The following is a 22,593-nucleotide window of genomic DNA, read 5'->3' on the forward strand; positions in this document are numbered from 1 at the left end:
TTCGCTTCCTTAACACAAACAAAATACAGCAGTCAGAAAATATTTAGCAACATACATTACCTAGCAGAATAAGTAGCAAAACACCTCACTCAACATTTAAAGGCTAGATTTCAAACAGAAGATTACAAAAGTAACCTGTTGGAAACACAGCTCTATTGGTAAAGAAATCCAGCACATATCTAATGTTTCTCTCTTGGACATTCTTTCTACAACTGCCATGTATCTCCTCCCACATACTTTAAACAATCGAGTAGTAGCCATTAACCCATCTGCAAAACCTTAAGTAGCCCCTGGAGCCTTTAGTCTCCTTGTTTGTTTTATGAAATCACATCACAAACAATCCGGTCTTCCTGAGCTAAGCTTTGGAAATTTGACTCAGTGGACTGCATAACTGTGGTCGAGATTATCTAGTCCTGTGGGATTCACATAGTTCCTTGCTAACTGTCTCTGTTATTAAAAGGTTTGTGTTCCTTGTTTATTTACAGACATAAGTTCTTTTGTTTTAAGGTAGCTCTCTCAAATTATAGATTAAGTCTAAGATCAGAGCAATTTTGTGGTGTACCTCCCTCCAGCCAAGAGCAGCCTTGTTAGTCAGCAATGCAGGCATGAACACTCTGTGTAGGGTACCGTGGTCTGACTGTAATGGAAGCAATGTCATTGCCACTTGATTCAACAGTTTTGCATGTCTGCTCAGAAGACATCTATCCTGTTTGGCAGGCTGCTGAATAAACAGGGGGGGAGGGGGAGAAAGCAAGCATGATACACAGCTCTTGTTGCAGAGGAAAAGTCATGTATGTTTATCACAACACAAGATGCACTTGTGATAAGATTTGACATGTTCAGAGTGAAGTAGTCTGCCTGGGCTGGCAAATTCAGCTTTGAAAATGGAAGCCAGCACCATAAGCCTGAACACCAGGAACGCTGGAAGAGCCACAGTTTGATTGCTTTGCATGTCATTCGGCTGCTAGCGGCAAGAAGCTTCCAAGAGAACAAGTGACAGAAGCACATTCTTACCTCCTCTAAGTCCTGGGAAAGCAAGGCTGTGATTCTCACAGCATGTTTGCTGCAATCACCACCTGGAAGTCTTATCACTGCTGGCAAGCTCAGCCAGCACTCCACTCCTCCTGCCTCACGGCTGGGGGAGACATCTGGAGAAGAGCAGACCTCCCTGTTTCAGGCACTCGAGAAGCACCAGCTCAGTCCTGCCCTTCAGAGAGCTGTGCCCTCTTGCTTTTCCCCAGCTCCATGCAAATTCATGACCTGCACACTTAGGGCAGATGTTCAGTTTGCCAGTTAGCCAGCAGCAGCTTAGGGCATTTTCTGAAACACATGCAAAGGACTACAACATACAGGGTAAACTTGATTTCTTTATTTAACTGAGTTGCAGACTGTCATGTTCCACTTCAAATGACAGAGTGAGGTGTGTGGTTTTTTTTCAGGCTGGTAACAAGCTTCTGAAAAGCTAGACACATTGTAGGAAGGCAATTCCCTCTCAGCTAGGTAACCCCCTGTGCTGAATGTGCAAGGGCAGGAACCTCAGTGAATGCAAAAAGTTAACTCTGCACCATCTCTGAATTTCATCTAAGTTCAAGGGAATTTCCCTAGCTACAGGATTAAAAAAGGGCAGCAAAAAACCCAAACATCAACAGCACAATACAAACAAGTAGATTAAAACTGGGTTTAAAGCAGGTCTAGATATCAACTACTGTTTTCAATCTCTTCCTTGCAGTTTGAAGAGTATGTGCTCTAAAACACCCACTTCATCTATCAGCCAACGGGCAGAGCCAAGTGCTCTGGATTTATGTTATCTGAGTGACTTCTAACCTGCACTTGCACAGCTCTGCTCAGCCAGACCTCGTTCAGAAATTAGGACTGTGTGTATTTGCAATGTGCACTCTTACCGAAGTAAGAGTTACCTCAGATGTGAAACCTAGAGGAGTGGAAATCTCTGCTGACAGAGTGCCCCAAGACAGAAACTGTGGCCAGGACACGAACTTTAGTCAGAGCTTCAGGCATGAATTTAGAGGGCAAATCACACTGCTCAAGCTCTCTCTACCAGGCTCACTTGGTCTTCAGCTTGAAGTCCTTCCTCAGCTTTTACATATCAGTTAGATATACCAAAATGAAAGGCAAGTGCTAGCGACATAAGATAGTTCAACCTCCAAAGCCAATTAGGAAAAGCAAAGTGCAGTGACTACCATATGCTCTAGGCAGTATGAGTATCCCTGTGACAGCATAAATTCTATGCAGGACCCTATGTACAGTTTCACTGACACTGCATTGAAATCAGTTCAGCTACTTTGCCTAAAATACACCTGGGAAACAGAAGATTCCTTTTATATCTGTAAACCAGCTGCCAGTGATCCAGGTCACAGTAGTCCATCTTGAACTCATATTCCAGCAGAGACTCGCAGTAAATTGCCATGCTCAACTGCTTCTCTGAATAAGAACATTGTCAACTTTCAAAACTTTCCCCTAAACCCCCTGGCAATGGAGCACACTCACAAGTAAATAAATGCTAACCTTACACAAAATAAGATAGGATCCTAGATGTAAAGATTTTGCTATTTAATAAGTTCCTATGCAACTAAAACATGGCATCAGAGGTGGTTCCACTACACTGTTGAATACTTAGCTTCTTTGGGAGAGGCATCAATTATTTAGGACCTCTTCTGAAAGGGCTGCAAAACTAAATTATCATGTTCTTAGACCTGTGAAGAATCAACACTTATGGAACAGATATCAGCATGTAAACCAATGACCTCTGCCAATCTAATAAGTGCTGTGGAGCAGATTTCCACACATGCTCATTAGACTGTCTTCCAAGTTCTCGAAACATTCCTTCAGGCTCAGAGACATCTGCATGTTCTGATTTTATAATACAAGCAGGTTTTTTACTTCAGAAAACACATTCAATTATGCTACAGACAAGAGTTTTTAGCCCCCTCTTCAAAAAGACCCATACATTCAAGACTACATCACCACAAGGTAACTTTCATTTGAGTTGCCTGGTTTCTCTCACTTCTCCAACTCATTTTGCTCCTGTGTTTCCTCCTCACTGTAACTTGTCTGTGCCATTCAGAGCACATTACATTCCAGTGTTAACACCTCTCAGGTCTAAAGAATCATTCCTTCAATCCAGAGTGCATTCCCTTTCTCCGAAACAAATCAGTTTTCACCTGCTTTCATCAATTTTGATACTTTACTGTCTCCCTTAGCACTTAAATATAGGAGAAATAATGAAAACCATGCATCATCCATCTCTAAGAGGGTTTACAAGCAAGACCTTGAGCACATTTTAAGTGAGGATCTGCTCAGTTCCCATTTAATTTAGTTAGTCCAAAGGCATTAGAAGCATAATGGATTCACTGCTTTAGAGATGCAGAACATCTTACACGCTGAGCTGTGGCAGCTGTCACAACTGTTTACTATGGGATGGCAGGGGAACAGACTTACTGCACTAAGCACAGAAAGCAGAAGGTAGCAAGGGAGGCAACAGCAGTGTCACCACTGGCATTCCAGCTCATCACAAGCAAAACCACTCTCAAAGTAAAGAATTTCTTCCTAACATTCCATCTAAATCTATCCTCTTCCAGTCTGAAACCATTACCCCTTGTCCTATCACCACACTCCCTGATAAAGAGTCTCTCCCCATAACCTAATCAAGGCACACTCCCTACATTTCAACTTATCTCCTGGGCCTAGGCAGCTCATGGCAGCACAACTGAAGAAACCCCAACTATCAGCCTTATCAATGAAACTCATTTCAGTAACAATAAATTCAATAAATGGAAGAATTCCCACCATTTATTAGAAAGGCATTTTTCTATCAAAACACTGTAATTAAGGGCATATTGGATTCATGCAGCCCCTTGCACTTCTGCTCACCTCTATGAATTTCCAAAAATGCTCAATCTGTTAGCAACAAAATTCTGGTACACTGGAGAACAGAAGGACTCTTACAGAGCTACAGCCATCTTCTGATCTGAAATGCCTCAAAGCATCTCAGCTTCCTCAACAACAATCAAGATCGCTCTCTGCACTGAGAAATCATGGAACAAGATTGAAGACTGACTCTGAGCAAGAACTGTAGTCAAAAAGCCCTCCCCAAAGTTTTGGGGAGACAGAAATGAGGCAAAGGCAGTAGACAAGATGAAGCAAGATCCTCAAATGCCTAAGATAACTGGGACGTGATTCTTGTGAATCAGGTAGACACACAAATGCATTCTTGTTCTAAACAGCAGCATTCAACACAGGAGCTACTAAGAGAACTCAACAAACCCCCCCACCCCCAATACTCAGGTTGCCAAGAGCAACCCAGTAACACCAGGTCTTGTTCCCAAAGATCAAAGCAAGTTTGATGTCTTCCCTTTTTTTTCCTTCAAGCACACTATTCAAACAGAATGAATCTAACTGATGTGCAATTAAAGCTGGAGAAAACACGCAGTCAGGTTTGTGAGCATAGTCCAAACAGTCCCAGCTAAGCTCCAGCAGCATATTTCGGGATAAGGCTCCTCTGTGTCATATCTATTAAGTACAGTACGTCGGTGCTGGGAGACATACTGTGGTGGAATCACCTCCCCTGGAGGTGTTCAAGAAATGCGTGGACCTGGCACTTCAGGATGTGGTTTAAAGGGCCATGGTTGGACTTGATGATCTTAGAGGTCTTTTCCAATTAAAACAATTCTATGATTCTATCAGAAATAGTACTTGAACAACCAGAGTGCTGTAAGCAATGCTCAGCTAGTAAACCTTGCAGCTCAGCTGAGCGGTGAGGGTACCTTTGTTAACAATTAACAGTGACACATCTCTAAACGTGGACTTTGCTATGGACAGATCTTCACCGAGTTGAAATCTCAGATCCAAGTTACCTAATATGTTGGAAATAAGAACACCAGACAATAATATTAAAAAAGCCAACAACTGGAGCTGTTCAGGACACTCCCCAAAATGAAGCCTGTGACAGAGCTCTGCTTTTACAAGTGAAGTTCAAGGCAGTCAAGCATTTGCACTCTGCTCATTGCCAGATGGCTCCAAAACTGATTTCATCCACCTGTAATGCAGAACAGCCTCCCATCAGGCTCCCTGTTTGCACAGTGGATGTGCATTTACTGCCAGAGTGCATTTGGAATCAAATACTTTTGATTTGGGGTTCTTTCTCTTTTGGCTTTAACTTAACACTTTTAGCTGGGGAGGTGTCTGGAGCACAGCCCTGCGGGGAGAGGCTAAGGGAGCTGGGGTTGCTTAGCCTGGAGAAGAGGAGGCTCAGGGGAGACCTTATTGCTCTCTACAGCTACCTGAAGGGAGGCTGTAGCCAGGTGGGGGCTGGTCTCTTCTCCTAGTTAACCAGCACCAGAACAAGAGGACACAGTCTCAAGATGTGCCAGGGAAGTTTAGGCTGGATGTTAGGAAGAAGTTCTTCATAGAGAGAGGGATTGCCCATTGGAATGTGCTGCCCAGGGAGGTGGTGGAGTCTCCATCACTGGAGGTGTTTAGGAAGAGACTGGATGGGGTGCTTGGTGCCATGGTTTAGTTGATTAGATGGTGTTGGATGATAGGTTGGACACGATGATCTCAAAGGTCTCTTCCAACCTGGTTTATTCTATTCTAATTACTCCAAGCTACTTTACAGCAAACAAAAATTTTTGTTAAAGATGTAGAAGATTTTTAATTTTGCTCCAAAACATATCTATGAATTATCTTGGAGAGTGAACTGACAGTACAACAAAGCCTTCTCTAGAACAATGGAGGAACTCAACACCTGCAGCAGCAGTCAACAGAACCAGCTTGGGTGTCCTTTGGTAAAAAATGACTAGCAATAACTTGGAGATCTTGGTCTGGAAGATGATGTCTTAGGCTACAAGGCTCCTGTACTGTAAGGTGGGAGTGCAATGCCAGTCAGCTCACCAAGCTGCACTGGCAGTGCCACAACATCAGCAGCCAGGAGCCTTTGTTAAACTCAGCAGGCAGCTCCTAGGAAGCCAGCACACTTGCAACTGACAATCCACCAAGCTGTCATGTTAAATCCAATTACTTTGTTTCAAGTTACTGTTTGTAAACAGCCAGCTTTTACCCTATATTCAAGTGGTTTGGAGACATTCAAAAATCCTGGAGTTCATGCAGGTTGTCATAAGCCTTTTGTTGCCAAATATGGCTTGGTGGCACTATTGAGCAGCTAGGAAACAGCATTGCTGGGAACGTTTCCAACCAGACGCTTGCATTCTGCTAACTCAAACAAGACACTTGTCTCCTCTGTGCCAAAACAAAAACCCCAAACACAAAACTAGGTGAAAAAGCAGGCATTCACTGATGACCACAAGCCAAAGCAATGAGGTTCAATACTATGGATTACTCTCTAGTAAACTTTTAAGTACTCAGCCTGGGTTTAACAAAGCCTCCCCAAACTTCTGTGCTGTTTGTACTGACCCAAGTAGAGTTATTTCCAACCTCTTTCCTCCCTAGCATCTCTTCCCCCTCTCTTTAATTGACTCCACCAGTACAGAATAGACACGCTGTCACCATGGCTATTGTAGCTCTGAAACACAGCAGCTCATGCTGTCTTCAAAAGATGCTAGATGCTTGCTGTCTACAACTACCTGAAGGGGGGTTGTAGTCAGGCAGAGATTGGTCTCTTCTCCCAGGCAACCAGTACCAGAACAAGAGGACACAGTCTCAGGCTGCACCAGGGGAGGTTTAGGCTGGAGGTTAGGAGAAAGTTTTACACAGAGAGAGTGACTGCCCATTGGAATGGGCTGCCTGGGGAGGTGGTGGGGTCGCCGTCGCTGGGGGTGTTCAGGGCGAGGCTTGACAGGATGCTTGGTTGCATGGTTTAGTTGATTCGGTGGTGTTGGATGATAGGTTGGACACAATGATCTTGAAGGTCTCTTCCAACCTAGTTTATTTTATTCTATTCTCCCATAGCATCTTTACAATCTGATGATCAGGAAATTTTAGATGAGTAACACTCACACACAGCTACAATCCAACAGAACCAAATGACACTCTGCAACTGCAATAGCTTCTGTCCTTTCCCAGCTGTGATCTTCCCTGAAAAGTGTAAAAAGAGTCCTTCATACAAACAACTTTTTTTTAAATAGTGTTGAGAAAGATCACAACTAAAAAGAAAAAAAAATAAAATCCCAATTCCAGTATTTTAAGCTACAAATAAACACTCCTTCAGTGTTTCATGTGAAAGCTTTTAATCTATCAAATCACAGCTGAAAGACATGATAACCTATGTTCATACATGGATCTGTGTTAGATGGAATGAATGTTGAAGAGCTCATCGTTTTTCGTCCAGTCTGACACACATTGCCTCACCAGCATGAAGACCAAGGCTCTAAAGTCAGGTGCTGACCAAGGGGCCTTGTGCCACCAGCCCTTCCTTCCTTCTCCATCCCCATTCCACCAGCTCCCTCCTGCACTGGAGCTCTGAAAGCTTCTTTGGTTTACTAACAGCAGAACACAGATATGCTGAGCCAGCAACCAAAGTACCTTACAAAGCTGAAGGAGTGGACTAGAACCACCCCAGAATAATCAACACAAGCATATTGCTGGGAGCAGGAAGGAAGGAGGGAAGTGGAAGGAATGGGGAGCTGTTAAAGACTCATAAAACTTCATCCCCAGAATGGTATTACTGCAAAGCCACATACATATAAAGAATTGGCCTGAAAACTGCAATACAGTTTTCAAAGCTCATTAAAATTGCTTCTAAACCAAAGTTTTCAGAGTAAGGTTTCAATGGGAGAAGGGAAATAATTTCTCTGGATTACCCTGTAAAGCCTGCCTATTCTAGACATGAGTTGAGGCCCCACAGAGTACCTTCACTATCCTGTGCAAGGAATATCCAATAATACTATAATCATACTGTAAATAATATTTACAATGGAAGTGTACAAACTGAACAGCTGTTGGGACATAAATCATGACTGAGAGGGCAGCCAACACCAAAGCTACTGCAAGGGAAAATTCCCAAAGCTCAAGGAACTTGGCATGCAAGGCATGATTTCCAGAAGGGAGCAAGCAAAGGGTTGCACACCCTGGATGCTGCTAGGGCTGGATCCCAGAAGCTTGGTGCGCACAGCACAAGACAGAGTCAACGCTGTTTGTGAGAAGCACAAAGTTAGTTTGTGTGCACCCTTCGGCACAGAAGGTTATGTCTGACCAGAAAGTTAATTTGTCCTAGTTTAGCAAATTCTCTGATCTGTGCCAAAGCATTGTCCAGACAACACAAGACATAGCTGCTGGCAAGCTGCTGCTGTCAGAAAGCACAGATTTTCAGAGTCATTTCACCTCTCTGTAGCTTTCTTGGAGTATTTTTAGGTTGTAGAAAGAGCAACAGATATATAGGTAGAGTATAAAGGCAAGAATTATTCAGGCTTGGGGAAATCAGACTCTAGACACATCATGACAGATGTCCTGCCTTAAATAGCCGCCGCAATGTTCCAGTACTTGAGAGCCCAGCTAACACTCCAAAATAGTAGAAAATAGAAAACATTAATGTAAATAACATGATAAATCTCTTTCAAATAAATAACCTGCCCAGCAAAGAAAAAAGTAACAAAAAAACACCAACTTTTATCACTGCTCCCTTAGGTGGTAATCTGTTACATCCCCTCCCACTGTTCTTCCTTCTTTCATTTAAAAGAAAAACAAGAAGAATGTTGTAATTTGAGTTTTACTTCCGATATTGTGTTTGAAAGGAACACATCAAGGATGCAGTTCTCCATTTAGAAAGAGAGGTTTACCTCTAGTGAAGTCTGAAAACCTGAAAATCCATATTAGGGATTAAAACCATTTAAAAAAAAAAAAAGAAGAGATTGAGAGGACCAGGTGATAAAGAAAGAGATTAGTATAAAGAAAAAGAAGGATGCTCAATACAGTCTCAAGAAACAGACAGAACAAATAATTCTTCAAGTCACTGAAGCTCCCAGCCCACAGATCACACACTAGTGGCACTTGTACCCCAAGCTTCAGAAACACTAACAAAGCAACTCATCAAGCACATTGCTGTATCTAATACAGGGATCATATTCAGTTGCTACAACTGTCAGAGACTTGAGGGGGTAAAAATAATTGAGGAATAAAGACAGTCTCAGGCTTGTAGGTATTTGACAAGTATCCAAGCCCCAGCAGCACGCACAGTGACTGGAAACATTCGGGCAAGTGATCTTCTGTTTATCAGAAGAGTTGTGTTTCTTACAGCAGCTCTCTGGAGGCCACAGGGGAAAAAAAAAAAGAAAAGGGGGAAAAAAAAAAAAAAGGAACCTAAACAAAACAACAACAAAAAAAAAACCCCAAGCCAGAACATTCTGAACAACTTTAATACACAAAACTACTGTCTGTTTTAGAAAAGTTACACATTTTCCACAATAAGAATTTGTGGTTTCCTGTGCAAGAAAGAATGCCAATTCATACCAACTTGCTCATGGAAAAAAAGGGGTTTTTTTTTCAGAGCTTCCTTAAGAAGCTAACATCTGCAGCACCAAGATTACTTGCTTTGTTTCAGCAGAGACTGGCATGTTTGTAAGTTCTCGTGTCACTCTTGGCATAAGAGATATTTAATGAAGTAGCATTTGTTTTATTGGAAAGACACCATCTAGCACTGCTCCCTGAAGGTGCATTTGCATGTTACTCTAGGAATTTCACAAGCAATCATAATTCTCAAAGACAGCATTTAAGGTGTTCCCTCTCTTTATTGCATTTGGAAAGATCTTTTGGCCAGGCTAAAGTCCAGCACAAAACCACTCTGGTCATTGGCTTCCTTGCTTCACACATAAAAGGGTCTTTTGGGCTTTGCTTTTGATTTCAACAGCTTGTTGCTGGCAAGGACCTCCTAGGAGGTCAGAAAGAACATGTCCAACCTTGAAGATTTCTTTCAAAAGGCCACTAGGTCAAGACTCCAACAGGAGGTCAGATGAAACAAAAATCACTGGTAACTTCTGTTTCACAGCTCCCTCGCTCCCTACTGGAAGGCAGATTAGGTTCCCAAATCCAGGAAGGGAAATTTATTATCTCACCTGGAATGCTTCATCTGCCATCTCCCTGCCCACACAAATCCCTTCAAGTTGTCTGTGGCTGTACTATCCCAGCAGGATACACTATGCAGTGCACTTCAGCCACAAAGTTTCTTACAGAAGTATTAGCTGAGCATTCTCTTAACCCACAAGTTTTGAGAACCTGAGATGCATGCCTAGCAGAAGCTATGCTATAGTTAGATTTTATTAATGTAAGTCCTAAAAAGTTGTTTAGATGGGTTCTGTGCCACTTAAATTCTAAGTTAATTTTATGCAGTGTAACTTAATTTCAAGCTAGAAGAACTGAACTCACATTCCATACCAGGAATCCATATAAACAACTTATTTCCATACTCCAGGCTTTTGCTTGCAGTAGGAAGCCAGACCTACATTGTTGCCAACCCCAAAAAACAGGCATCTGTGTGCAGTTTGTTAAAGTCAGGCATGCACCAAATATTATGGAGACAAACAAGTGCATTTAAGAAGAAACAAATCCTCTGCCTGTCAGCTATTGCCACCACAGTATCACAGGAAGAAAGAAGACAGCCACTGGGGAGAGCATCCAGGAGAGGTTTGGTGCAATCCTATGGTCAGGGTTTATGGAGTTCTGAGGAGTCTTCACTCTCTATGCCTTGCAAAGGTCAAGTTTTGTATTAACTCCTCTGAAGCAATATTTGTTACAGTATATTCTTTATACCACAAACAATAGAACACTGAAGAATTTTAAGCCTACAGCAAACCATGTGGTCTAATTAGGAACACACAAACTAAGTAGCCTTGTGGAATAAGGTGGGAGCAGAAGAGCAGCTGCTTTTTTAGCAGTTATCACCTGAACACTGATCACAGAAAAGAGTGCAGCCTCACATGCAGCACACAAACAAGGCAAAGCACCCAGAACAGAAGCTGCCCCAACAGGCAACTCTAACAATAACAGCAGCATAAGGCAGATCCTTACTGATGATAATCCTTACCTCAGTAAATATATTTTGTTTTCCTTCAGTAGTTTTATTGATTATTGCAAGTCTTGCTCAGGTAAGCTTCTCTCAAACCCATGAAACTTTCCAGTGACAGAGAGCATTGTGTGCAAGTAGGCTCCGGGGTTACCATACAAATGGCTGATCAGTCATAAACACAGCAGTCATCAGCCCCACAACTGTGAGGAAATAGGCCCCCAAGCTCACCAGCGTGCAGGACAATCCATGCTAAGAGCTACAATGACCCATCTGGAAAGAAACAACTTAAAAGTGCCGAAGTTAGAGGAGACAGATCCCACCACACACCAACCTGTGGCTTGGGGAAGCAGCTCTACCAGCTACTGCTTCATTTCTGCCTTTCAATTAACACACTCTGTAATGTTTCATTTCAGAGAGCAGTGGAATAGTTGGTGAAGCAGCACTCACCAGCAGCTGTGCAAAGGAAATCATTAACAGCAGCAAAAGGAAACAAAGGTTGGAGGGATTAATTCAAGTTACATTTTCAGAACAGCAATTTCCCTGCTGCTAGAAAGGCTGCTCTCCTGTGCAATGCACAAGGCCTCCTCTTCCACTAACCCTTACAGTTGTCAGTTTTCCTAGAGCTGGAAGGCATTACATACAGACATGTCTTTATATTGGCTGAGAAGCCAATTTAATTTTAAAGGAAACTTTAAAATAAATATTTCCCCCTATAGGGGATGCGGCAAATTTAAGCCAAGTTAACAACATTGTCAGAACCTTTCATTTAAAAGAAAGAACAAAATCCTTTCTCCGGTGCTCTATTTTTAGAACTTCCACCAACATGTTTAAAAACAATTTTTGGAGGTGGGTGAAGGAGTAACCCCTTCTTCCCCCCACTCTCTCCCCCACTATTGCTTTTGAACATGTTTAGCAATTTACTGCCATTTAGTCTTACCACTTGACTTTATAAGGACCTTTCCAAATCAAACTGTTCTACGATTCCCATCACCTTCCAAGAGAAATAAACATTTGTTTCATCTGAAGCCTTTAATAATTTAATAACTCTTATTAATCAGATACCATCATCCCCTTCTGCTCAGCTGAGCCAACACCTCCTTAACTTTCACACTTCTCAAATTCCACTCCCTCAGTCTCCTATACATCCACTCCTTAGACTCACGCCAAAGAGATTTATGAATTAATCAGCAACACTTAAAGAAGGAACAGAGAAAAACAAAACCCCAAACCAAATTAAAACAAAACCCCACACAAACCACCAATTAAGATGCCCTCCCTACCATTCTCTGTGACAGATGTTCCTCCTCCATGCCCCACCTCTCTTTCCCTGCTCTCAGTATCACACCCAGTTGTATTGGTGCCATGGTCTAGTTGTGGGGTCTGTTGGGACAGGTTGGACTTGATGATCCTTGGGGTCTCTTCCAACCTTGGTTATACTGTGATACTGTGATACTGTATTCCTCCATCTCTGAAGCACAGCCAGACTGCAGTTCTAGCTGAGAACTCCTATTACCAATTTTCTGAAGACCTGTTCCCCCATGTAATTACTAAATTCAGAACACACATTCATTTCTACATGTTCTGTATTAATTACAGATTTTAAGCTAATATCCATGACTTTGCTCAGCTAACCTAAGTATCCAATATGAACACTTCAAACCAGAAGCTGGCATTTCTGCTATGATTTCAGGCAAGTACTGGTTTAGTACTCCAACACAAGAGTAATTTTCCAGAAGACAGAAGCAAGCATCTAGCCAAAGACAGTCACTGTTTCAACTGCTGTTAAGAAGCATTGGAATGGAAAAGTCCAAATTCTCAGCTACTTGGAGATGTGAAGTAGATCCCAAAATATGCTACCTTAAACCAAGAGATTTTATATGGTTTGGTTTTGTTTTCACAGGGCAAGGATCTGCTATGAAGCAACAGTCATCCCCTTATTGCACAATTTAGGTAGTACTGATGTTTAACATGAACGTTAGGATAGAGTAGGCTGGTGAAAGGGGGTGTGTGGGGGGAAATATCTACAGTCACCTGAAAATTTTCTCATTGAATCATAGGCTTTTCAGATCAGTTGCACCAGTCTGGGGCAGAGGCAGCCTTTTCTGCTGTCAACAGCAAGAATGCACAAGTCATTCCCTTCCAGTCTCCTTCACCATAAAACAATTCACACAGCCAGGAAAGTTCAAATTTACATTCTTCAACTACAAACTGCATTAAATATGCTTTTAAGAAAATGGGGAATGGAATACTGACTAATGAAAGCAGCTCAAGCCTCTGAACACTTTGCTTTGTCATTGCCTTGAGCAATCTCCTGCAGCAAACAAGTATATGCTTCTTCTCACCCAAAGTTCCAAACTGACACTGTAGAGCAGGTTAAGTGTTTAGAACAGTAACTTTAGTCATTAAGGGAATTATCTCCCCTTTCCAAAGGTGCTTGAATTTAATCTGTTCAAACTTTCACTGAAGTTCACCATACTAAGGCAGTCTGCCTTTTAACTTCTGTATCTCCACGGAGATAGTTACGCATTTACTGCTGCAGAAAAGAGAAGTTCAGCCACACAAAACATTTTGCGGACATTTCCTGTTCCTTTCATAGCAGGGGCAGCAAGCTGGATGGAAAAATCCAGATGGCAGGGCTCAGCCTATTGTTCCTCACCTGGACTGAGCACTCACGGCAGATACGAGGCATTCCAAGGCCCCCTCAACGTCCCATCTGAGCAGCACTGCCACTGAAACAAGTCAGCTGCCACTGACGAGAGCTGAGGATGCCTGGTTAAACAACACTGTTCAGAGAAGTGGGGAGACAGAAGAGTTGTTGACATGGCTTTAAGGGGCACCTTTTCATACCCCAGTTCTTTGGATCAGTCACCACCAGGGCTATATGCAAACACAATTGTTGTTCATACTTATAGCAAATCTAACCTGTCCAACTAGCAGCAAAGAAAACTTCAGACAACTTTGATACCACCAGAGCAGGAGAGGGGCTTGCAGCAGCTAGCATTTAACAAGAAGTCAATTTTATCTCCACTAATACTTAACACCAGAGAAACAAATGCAGCTACAGTTGCCTGTATTAAGCAGCTGGCAAGCTCAGAGATGGAAAAGTTGCAGAACAGCTGGGGAATGTGAGACCCTTTTGAACAGGCTGTTATGTGATCCAAAATAATGCTACATGTTTACACACAACACAATGGCAGCAACAGCCAAACGCAGGTCTGGCGAGTGCACTACAGCTGCTCCCTCCCTCAGACAAGGCACAGCAAGCAGATACAAAAGAGTTCATATTCATAAAACTACGGCTTTCATCTCAAAAGGCAGCAGCCTGATCTCCAAGATAGACAGCTGGCCCTCCAACTGGACTAAACCTTACAGGATTCTGCACTAGAACTTACAGGTCTGGATTAGGGTCACAGAGCCTTCCAGATTGCTGCTACTTTACCACCAGCGGTTTCCAGCAATGCTTTTTTCAGACCAATAGGTTGCCATTTAATAGATTACAAAAAGGTTCTGTCATGAGGGTGTTTCCCATCTAGTGTCAGGAAGACAGCCGTACAAACTCTTAGGGTGGACTCTACTGGCTATGCACAGTAGAGAAAGACATTCAGTGTGCTAGAATGGAGGGCTTGGGTAAACATAGAATAGAATAGTGTCATAGAATCAATAAGGCTGGAAAAGACCGCAAAGATCATCAAGTCCAACTGGTCACCACAGACCTCATGACTAAACCATGGCACCTAGTGCCACGTCCAATCCCCTCTTGAACACCTCCAGGGATGGGGACTCCACCACCTCCCTGGGCAGCCCATTCCAATGGCTAACAACTCTCTCTGTGAACAACTTTCTCCTCACCTCAAGCCTAAACTTCCCCTGGCACAGCCTGAGACTGTGTCTTCTTATTCTGGTGCTGGTTGCCTGGGAGAAGAGACCAACCCCCTTCTGGCTACAACCACCCTTCAGGTAGTTGTAGACAGCAATAAGGTCTCCCTTGAACCTCCTCTTCTCCAGGCTAAACAATCCCAGCTCCCGCAGCCTCCCCTCGTAGGGCTTGCACTCGAGGCCTCTCCCCAGCCTCGTTGCCCTTCTCTGGACACATTCAAGAGTCTCAATGTCCTTCTTAAACTGAGGGGCCCAGAACTGGACACAGTACTCAAGGTGTGGCCTGACCAGTGCTGAGTACAGGGGCAGAATGATTTCCCTGCTCCTGCTGGCCACACTATTCTTGATGCAGACCAGGATGCCATTGGCCTCCTTAGCCACATGGGCCACTTAACAGCTACCTTACACTACTGTTGCACATCAGTGTAAAGCTGGCACCTGAAGACAACACATCCCACCACTTACACCTAGACAGAGGGCTAGTCCTTATTTGCTGCTGCTTATGCAATGACTGGCAGCGTCTTGCAAGGAGAGCTCACTTGTTTCACAATTGCCAACACAGTTTGGTACATGACCTGGCACAAAAATTGCACCATCTTATTTCAAGCACTCTTCCCAGTTTTCAAGTCTCAGAAGCACAGTATCAGTGGTACCATCCATCTTGCTCAAGACTGACTATGATTGAATAATTGCTAACAAACTGCTAACTATTTTATACTCTAACCATACCACTAATAATCCTGCCAGGCACTGAAAAAGGGTTAGAAATGGAATGTTTCAACCCACTGCATCTTGATTAAAAGCAATGTTGCTCAAAAGAAGCAATTTTTGACTGAAAGATGACAGCATTGAAAGATTTCCTCTTCTGCTTTCTCTGCACATAACCAGTAATGCTGCAATCCCAATTAAGAGCTATTCAGAATCTGATAGTTAAAACTGGGCGAAGACAGCTGTCATAGCAACAATAACAGATGCAGGCACAGTTTTTAACCTCCTTCACACTTTTACACCTTTCTAATAGCCACCATAGAAAGGAGGGTTTTGAACTACCAGTTGTAATAGTCTGCCTTGTAATTAAGGAGCTCTGCCAATGGTAAGCACATCTCTCAGCACACCTAAGCCACAAAATGTCACACCTGTACCCTTCAATTGCAGACTTCCAATAAAGACTTTCTTGTGAAATTAATTTGTGACTTAAGCCCTATAATCTAAGAAATTCCTCATATAAATACTGAATGAAGAAGTAAGTAGAGCCTAGAATCACGCTTCCACTATAGATGCTTCTGCTACTAAAATACTATTATGCTAAGTCTCCTTCCAGCAGGCAAAGCATTAATAAGCATAATACCTTCAAATCCTACCATCTGTGAAGGTAAGAGCAGAAATTTGTTCTTCCAGATGCGCTGAGGCTGCACTCACTAACAGCAGCTGCAAGTGCTGCCATATTGTGGCAGAGTGAGTGATGGCTGCATTCCCAAGACACCTCAGTATCAGCTCTAGTGCCCCACCTGCATCAGGAGCTCTTTCTCCAGAGTTTTGAACCAATTCTGGTATCCAGATTTATCCAGCATTCAGCACATGCCACTGCTCTAGTGTCTCTATAGTCTTGTTCTCCGAATGAGACAGTGGAAGCTCGAGAAGTGCAGGATGTTGGAATGAGTTATGACATCAGCAAAGCTTAGCACAGATGATTTTTAAGCTACAGGTAATGCACTGACAATCAACCTACATGAGCAAGTGAGACACAAATAACCTGGACCACCCATAAACCACTTCTCCCAAACTGCTCTCCATACTTACCCTAACAGCTTCATTTTGCAACCAAGATCAACCAATTAAACAAAAAAACAAGCACCCAAAAAACCCTCCACCAAAACAAAACTAAATCAACAAGGAATTCTAGTTCCTCATCAGTTAGTCTTCACTAAACTAATTACTGCTTTAAAGAAGAAGGTATTTATCTTAAAACTCTAATGCTTTACTTACAAGGTACAGACAAAATAAGTGTGCTTGGAAATGATTCTTTGGTTCCACTCTTTTTTTAAGATAGTCCAATCATATATTGTAGTTTATTTTCAATTAAAAGGCCTATCAGGGTATTTATGTGCATGAATCAGAAGGTGAGTTTCCATCTTTCTGAGAAGTCCTTTTTAACAAGCATTTCGCATACAAGTATAATCTCAGTTCTTCCATGAAATAACTACTGCTGTTAGTTGCCACACAGGAGCTAAGAAAACAAACCTTTTAATAGCTTACTCCTGGCTTTCACTGCACATAGATAAGGTGTTTATAGGAACTGTTAGGAGGCACATCTACACCAACGTTTCCTTGCCGTAACAAAGATTTCCCTACCATGTAGATCTCTTGACAGCCATGTCCCAACAGGCTTCGAATCCTTTATACACATACCAAGTATTGTTCAAAGCAGACTTGCTTTAAGCAAGATTAAATACCTGTTCAGTTTGAACTGTCCCAGTGCCAGGATAAACTACACTAAACTAGTTCAGACGGTTATCCCACCGGGCACAAATGGCCTTTGAAACTCCCAGCACCCCAGAATCTGCTGCTTCTGGGAATTAGGCCAGGAGCTGTGGGATAGCTCTCCACAGAGGACGTTACAAATTAAATATTTCAGAAGTGTGCTTGTGTTTACATGGAGCAAGGGCTGCACAGCATATGAGTCAGCAGGGTTTGTATCCGCAGAGAACCGAGCGGTACAGTTAGGAACTACAAATTTTCTAGGGAAGTAAAGAGCGTGAAATAATTCCCCCAGGGGAACACAGTCAGACTGCACCTAGGAGGAGCTAACGCTCACCTGAAAACAGGGATTCTGCTCAGAACTTTACCATAATTCTCCCATGGTGACTGCAGAAGTTTCTGCACAGGACAGACACCTTGGTCCTGACTGTATCAGAGAGGTTAATCATCATGACCGGATAAACTTACACATCCATACTATGATGTAACTCTTCAAGTCTTACAAATAACACTCAGCTCCTTTAAAATGAAAGCTGAGGCAGATTTCCTAACAGGGTAACAACAGAATTTTGAAGGCATCTCACTTAATACAGTAACATCTGACTAAGTCTTCAGAGAGGTAAGTAAAACAGAACTGAAGAAGAGCAAACTACTTTAGTGCATCTCACCATACTGTTACCTATGGCCAGGTGCATTTAAGGACCAGGCCAATACCCTTTTACTGAGGCCTTAAGAGGCACAGGAAAACAGGATGACATATCAAGCCTCTTAATGTCCCACTAGGGAAGAATTCCTCGTGGCAGGAACAGCTGTCAGGCCTTTGTGCTGAGCACATCATCACTATTTCTTCCTATTGTCTCCACAACAGGCACCTCTGTCTTGACCAGGACTGTTTCTCTGAAAACTCAGGACAGACCTCTGCTACTGCTGGTTAACAGCAGCACACAGAGCCAGAGGACAACACATCCTCATCTTGAGCTGCACTTTTGCATCTGAGCTAACAATACTTCAAGTAGTAACACTACACACACTTCTGTTGTCATAGACTTCAGAGGCCACACGAATCAGTCAAGAGAGGTTTCAAATTTCAAGTGGCTTTTGTTTTCATTTTGAACGCAAGTGATGAAGATAATTACAGGCTGCGAACATTTTTCAGTACGATATAGTTTGGTTTACTCTTAAAGAAACACACTTGCCATGATAAAAATAACCAGACCAGCTCAGACCATTTTCCATAAGCAATCAAAGGGACTGTTTGCACACCCAGAACTACACATCTACCAGAGTAAGAGCACTATCCTCTAGCACGAGATGCTATCTGAGCTAAGATCAGTGATGACACCAACAACTGTTGAAGACCCAGAACAACATGAAACCTAAATGAATCATTTCCACATCAAATTGCTTCCCAAGCCTCAACACTGCTGCCCCCTGCCAAGTAATAAACTAGAGTACACTCAGCCTTAGCAAGACCACTCATGTCTCTCGAGATTCACAATCCACAGTTACACGCAGACATTAAGAAGCATTATTAGTAAAATGGATCTAAAGGTGTTATTAAGTAGTCAGCTCTGCAGCAGTGGGTACCCATGCTCTATGTAAAACCCTACAAGTGCTGCCTCATAACTGTTAGCATACACTACCCTTTGTTTTCCTGTTAATCACAATACTTCATTATCCCCGCCTCCCCCCACCCCCCTTTTCTAAACATATTGTTATCTTCCGAAGTTCGGACAAGTCGGGACAAGCTGAAATCCCACTGCCGACCCATTTAAGCCAGGGCAGGTGAGTACTCGACCTCTCTGGCACAGCTATGGGACTCTGGGTCAGGGAGGTTCCATGCACCAGTCAACAATCACCCTGTTGATTTTGTCAACCTGCTCCAGCACCCCAACTGCGCCGCACCAGCCAGCAGCATAAAGTCACTTTCTCAACACCCCACGTGCGCACCGCTGCCGCCGCCGGTGCCTCTTCTTCCAGCTGAAAGAACTCAAAACTCCTTCCGAAATTCCTGGCCCCCACCGCAAAGCAGCTCGGGGGCAAGAGCGGCGATGGGCGAGCCCCCTCTGCCGCACCTTTCTCTCACTGCTCCCACCAGCCCCCGGGCTGTCCCGCACCGCACCCCGCGGCCGCGCACCGAGCACCGCAGCGCAGCCCCCCGCCCCCCTTCCCCGGGACGGGGGACAAGGGCTGCGATGCCGGCCGCAGCTCGCAACAGCTCGGCCGCCACGTTCTGCCCGACGGCAGGTGCTCCCGCAGCCCGTGCAGGAAGCGCGGCGGGGACCGCAAGCACGGCGCAAACCGTTCAGCCTCCACATGTTGCTGCGCTTAGGAGAGAGCCCAAAGCCGGACTGACAACCTGGCCCTAAGCGTGAGGAAGCGGGCAAGTTTCGTGCAGCACCTTCGCGACGGAAACCTCACTCCCGAGGAAAGCGAGGAGCCCGCGATGCCTCCTCAAAAGCAGGGGCCGTGCCCGGGGGGGCTGCGTCCGCGCCGGTTTCCCTCCGGCGTGGAAAAAGCAGGGAGCGCGACCACCGCCGCCACTCACCTCGCAGCCGGCAGCTCGGGGGCAGTCACAGCCTCCGGCGGCCTCTGTCAGTTTCTCTGTCTCTCGGGCCGGCCGGAGGGGCGGAGCGGGGCGGGGGAAGCGGCGCGGCCCCGGCCGCAGGGGGCCGTCTCCTCAGCGGGGCGGGGCAGCGCCCCTCGCCGCAAGCCGCGGAGCGGAGCGAGCCGGACGCGCCTGGCTCCGGCGAGCGGCAGCGAGCACCACGCAGCCCCACGCGGGACAGGGCAGGACGCGCCGGCCCCGGCCACGCCCCCGCGCCCCCCACCCGGCTCGCCCTGCTTCCGCGCGCCTCCTGGAGGTGCTGCCCCGCTCCTTAAAGGGGCCGCGGCCAGCACCGAGAGGGGCATCGGCTCTGGCGGCGACGCGAAAGGCTCGTTTCGCCCGCGTGGAGTCATCTGCCTAGAGCCCCTGGCGAAGGTTACGGGCACCACTGTGAAGCCCTGAAGCAGAGGCTGAAGTAACGGAGCGGTACCAGCTCTTTCTCGTCCCACCGGGCTGCAGCTGGTGGACGTGCAGGTTCGGGGCTCTGCGGAGGCCCGAAGGAAGCGTTGGGCTCTCCGTCAGGTGCCGTCCATACCGAGCCCGGTTCGCCTCTACCCGAGGTCACCGGAGTTGAATGCTGCGGAGGCAGGTGCTAAGGGCACCGGCCCAGTACTTCCGATCCTTGCAGGTCAAGGTCGTGGCAGATAGACCTCAGACCACCAGCGCTGCCAGCCCGGAACGTCTGCTGGCGATGTGCCGCTGGTTCTGCAGCCCTGGTGCACACGGGTGTGCCAAGGACTTGAACTTGGGTCTTGCATCTCATCGAACTTCATCCCCTCAACATGTTCCCCCCAACATGGGGGTCTCTTGTGTCTGGCTGAAAGAACGTTTCATTATTTGTCTAAAAGGAATCGGGCCAAGCAAGCTCCAATGCAGTAAAGAATCTATGCAAGGCTCAGTAGCATGACCCATGTGTTAGCATGTGTATGGATGTCTCCTGCATTAGCAGCACTTCTGGATGGTGTTTGTAGCACACATTTAGAAACACAGGACTTTGTACTTTAGCAAACTCTTTTGTCTGTCTTAACCAAATTACAGAGTTTGGTCCTGCTGGGCTGGAGCAGACCCTGGGGAAGAAGACTATATAGAGGAGCAAATCCAATGAATGTCCTGCCTTTGCCATGCCGCTGGGACCACATGTGGTAGAAGCTGGGAGAATCAGAAAGTCATCACCAATTTTTATTCAAAGGGAGATTGTGTTTATTCTCTTTCCCCCCCCCCCCCTCAGTTGCACTTGTTTAAAATCAATGCATTGTTAGGAAGATGGAGAAAACACGAGGTAGGCCTCACCTCAGTGATGCTGCACAGTTACTTGTCCACACAATAAAGGGAAACGGAGCACTCACATTTTTTGATATTAAACAGCCCAGAAGGTAGAAATGTCCTTAATTCTCACTTCAATCTTTTACTTCAGACAAACATTTTTCTAAGCAAATTGCTTGGAGAATTCAAGCTCTGTTTCCCTCGATCAGATCTTACAAAGCAACCTGAAACATGACCAGCAAACATACCACATCAAGAATTACCAAAGAGGGAATCATTTGAAGAATGTGTTAAACCTGAGAACTTGGGTAGAGAACGCATGCAACTGAAGAGGACACCCACTTCTGTTCTATTCAGTTGCATATGCGAGAGCAGAGCTGTCTTCTCCATACCTGTGTGAAGCCTGCATAGAGAAACAGGAAAAAATGTTAAGGTGTGGAAACATGCAAAGATGAGACAAACCTTAAAAACTTACAAATCAACAGCCAGCAAGTATTTTACAAGGCACACTACAAAGTATCTTTGTCTGCAGTACAACAGACTGAATATTCAGGGCTTAGCTTGTAACATTGCTGGGCTTTATAGCTTTGTGGCAGGCAAAAGTTTCTTAATTGCAGGGTAATGATGTGGTGTGGGCACATGCCTTTTGCACGGTGGTTATGAATTGCTTTGTGCAGACACATAAACCCCACATCAAATATATGCATAGATGTGGGTCCTTCCAGTCTTAAGGAGAAAAGGAGGGAAGCTGGCATGGAATGGAGATCAGATGTAAACCATAGCAAGGTTGAAACTCTTGGATTAAGAAAGTGCCCTTGAAAATGCATTTTATTCTGCTATGTTTCAACAGAGTTTATTGTGTTGCCCAGCACTTCTGTTTGAAACTATCAAAAGCCTTCAAGAGGCAGCACCTCCTCACAAGAAGTGTCAAGGTTTAAAGATGGAGTTCTGATCCTGCAAAAACATAGCCTGAGATAATTGTCTGAGTGAAGGTGAGAAAGAAAATAATTGCAATGTTACATTTGCTTTTGTTGTGACTGACATGATGCTGCCCTGATTTGTTGTCAAACATCAGAATGGTTTCACAGTGGAACTGTTACAACTGTAAACCTGCAACCCGTTTAACAAAGCCTCTGTTTTCACCCTGAACTGATTAGTCTGTCTGGATTTAGCTTTAGGCACAGTCCCGTGCCATCTTCTGCCAGAGATTTTTGTCCTGAAAATCAATTCATGATTCAGATAGGTGGTGATTTTTAAATTTACATTTGAAAAGGAGTAAAAGATTGATTTGAATTCCAAGGGGGGAGAGGGAGGCATCTTTTGTTCCCAGAAGAACCAGCCAAGAATTAAGATTATTAAAGAAGTATAATTTGGGTCAGTGCAAGCCTCTTAATCCCTG

At 44.5% G+C, this 22,593-nt stretch overlaps 1 protein-coding gene across 3 annotated transcripts in view; it reads right to left on the minus strand.

Moving 5' to 3' along the window:
• Positions 1 to 20,053, minus strand: part of SVIL (supervillin) — a 137,191-nt gene extending 117,138 nt beyond the window's left edge. For 2 of the 3 annotated variants that reach the window (XM_054171445.1, XM_054171444.1), the window contains exon 1: positions 19,872 to 20,053. The gene's annotated coding sequence lies outside the window, so the exon portion shown is untranslated. The remainder of the gene's footprint in view (positions 1 to 19,871) is intronic. The other variant, XM_054171446.1, reaches the window with a different exon arrangement.
• Between the last annotated feature and the right edge of the window lie 2,540 nt (positions 20,054 to 22,593).

This window comes from Dryobates pubescens, chromosome 21, assembly GCF_014839835.1.
Source record: "Dryobates pubescens isolate bDryPub1 chromosome 21, bDryPub1.pri, whole genome shotgun sequence".
Lineage (NCBI taxonomy): Eukaryota > Metazoa > Chordata > Aves > Piciformes > Picidae > Dryobates > Dryobates pubescens.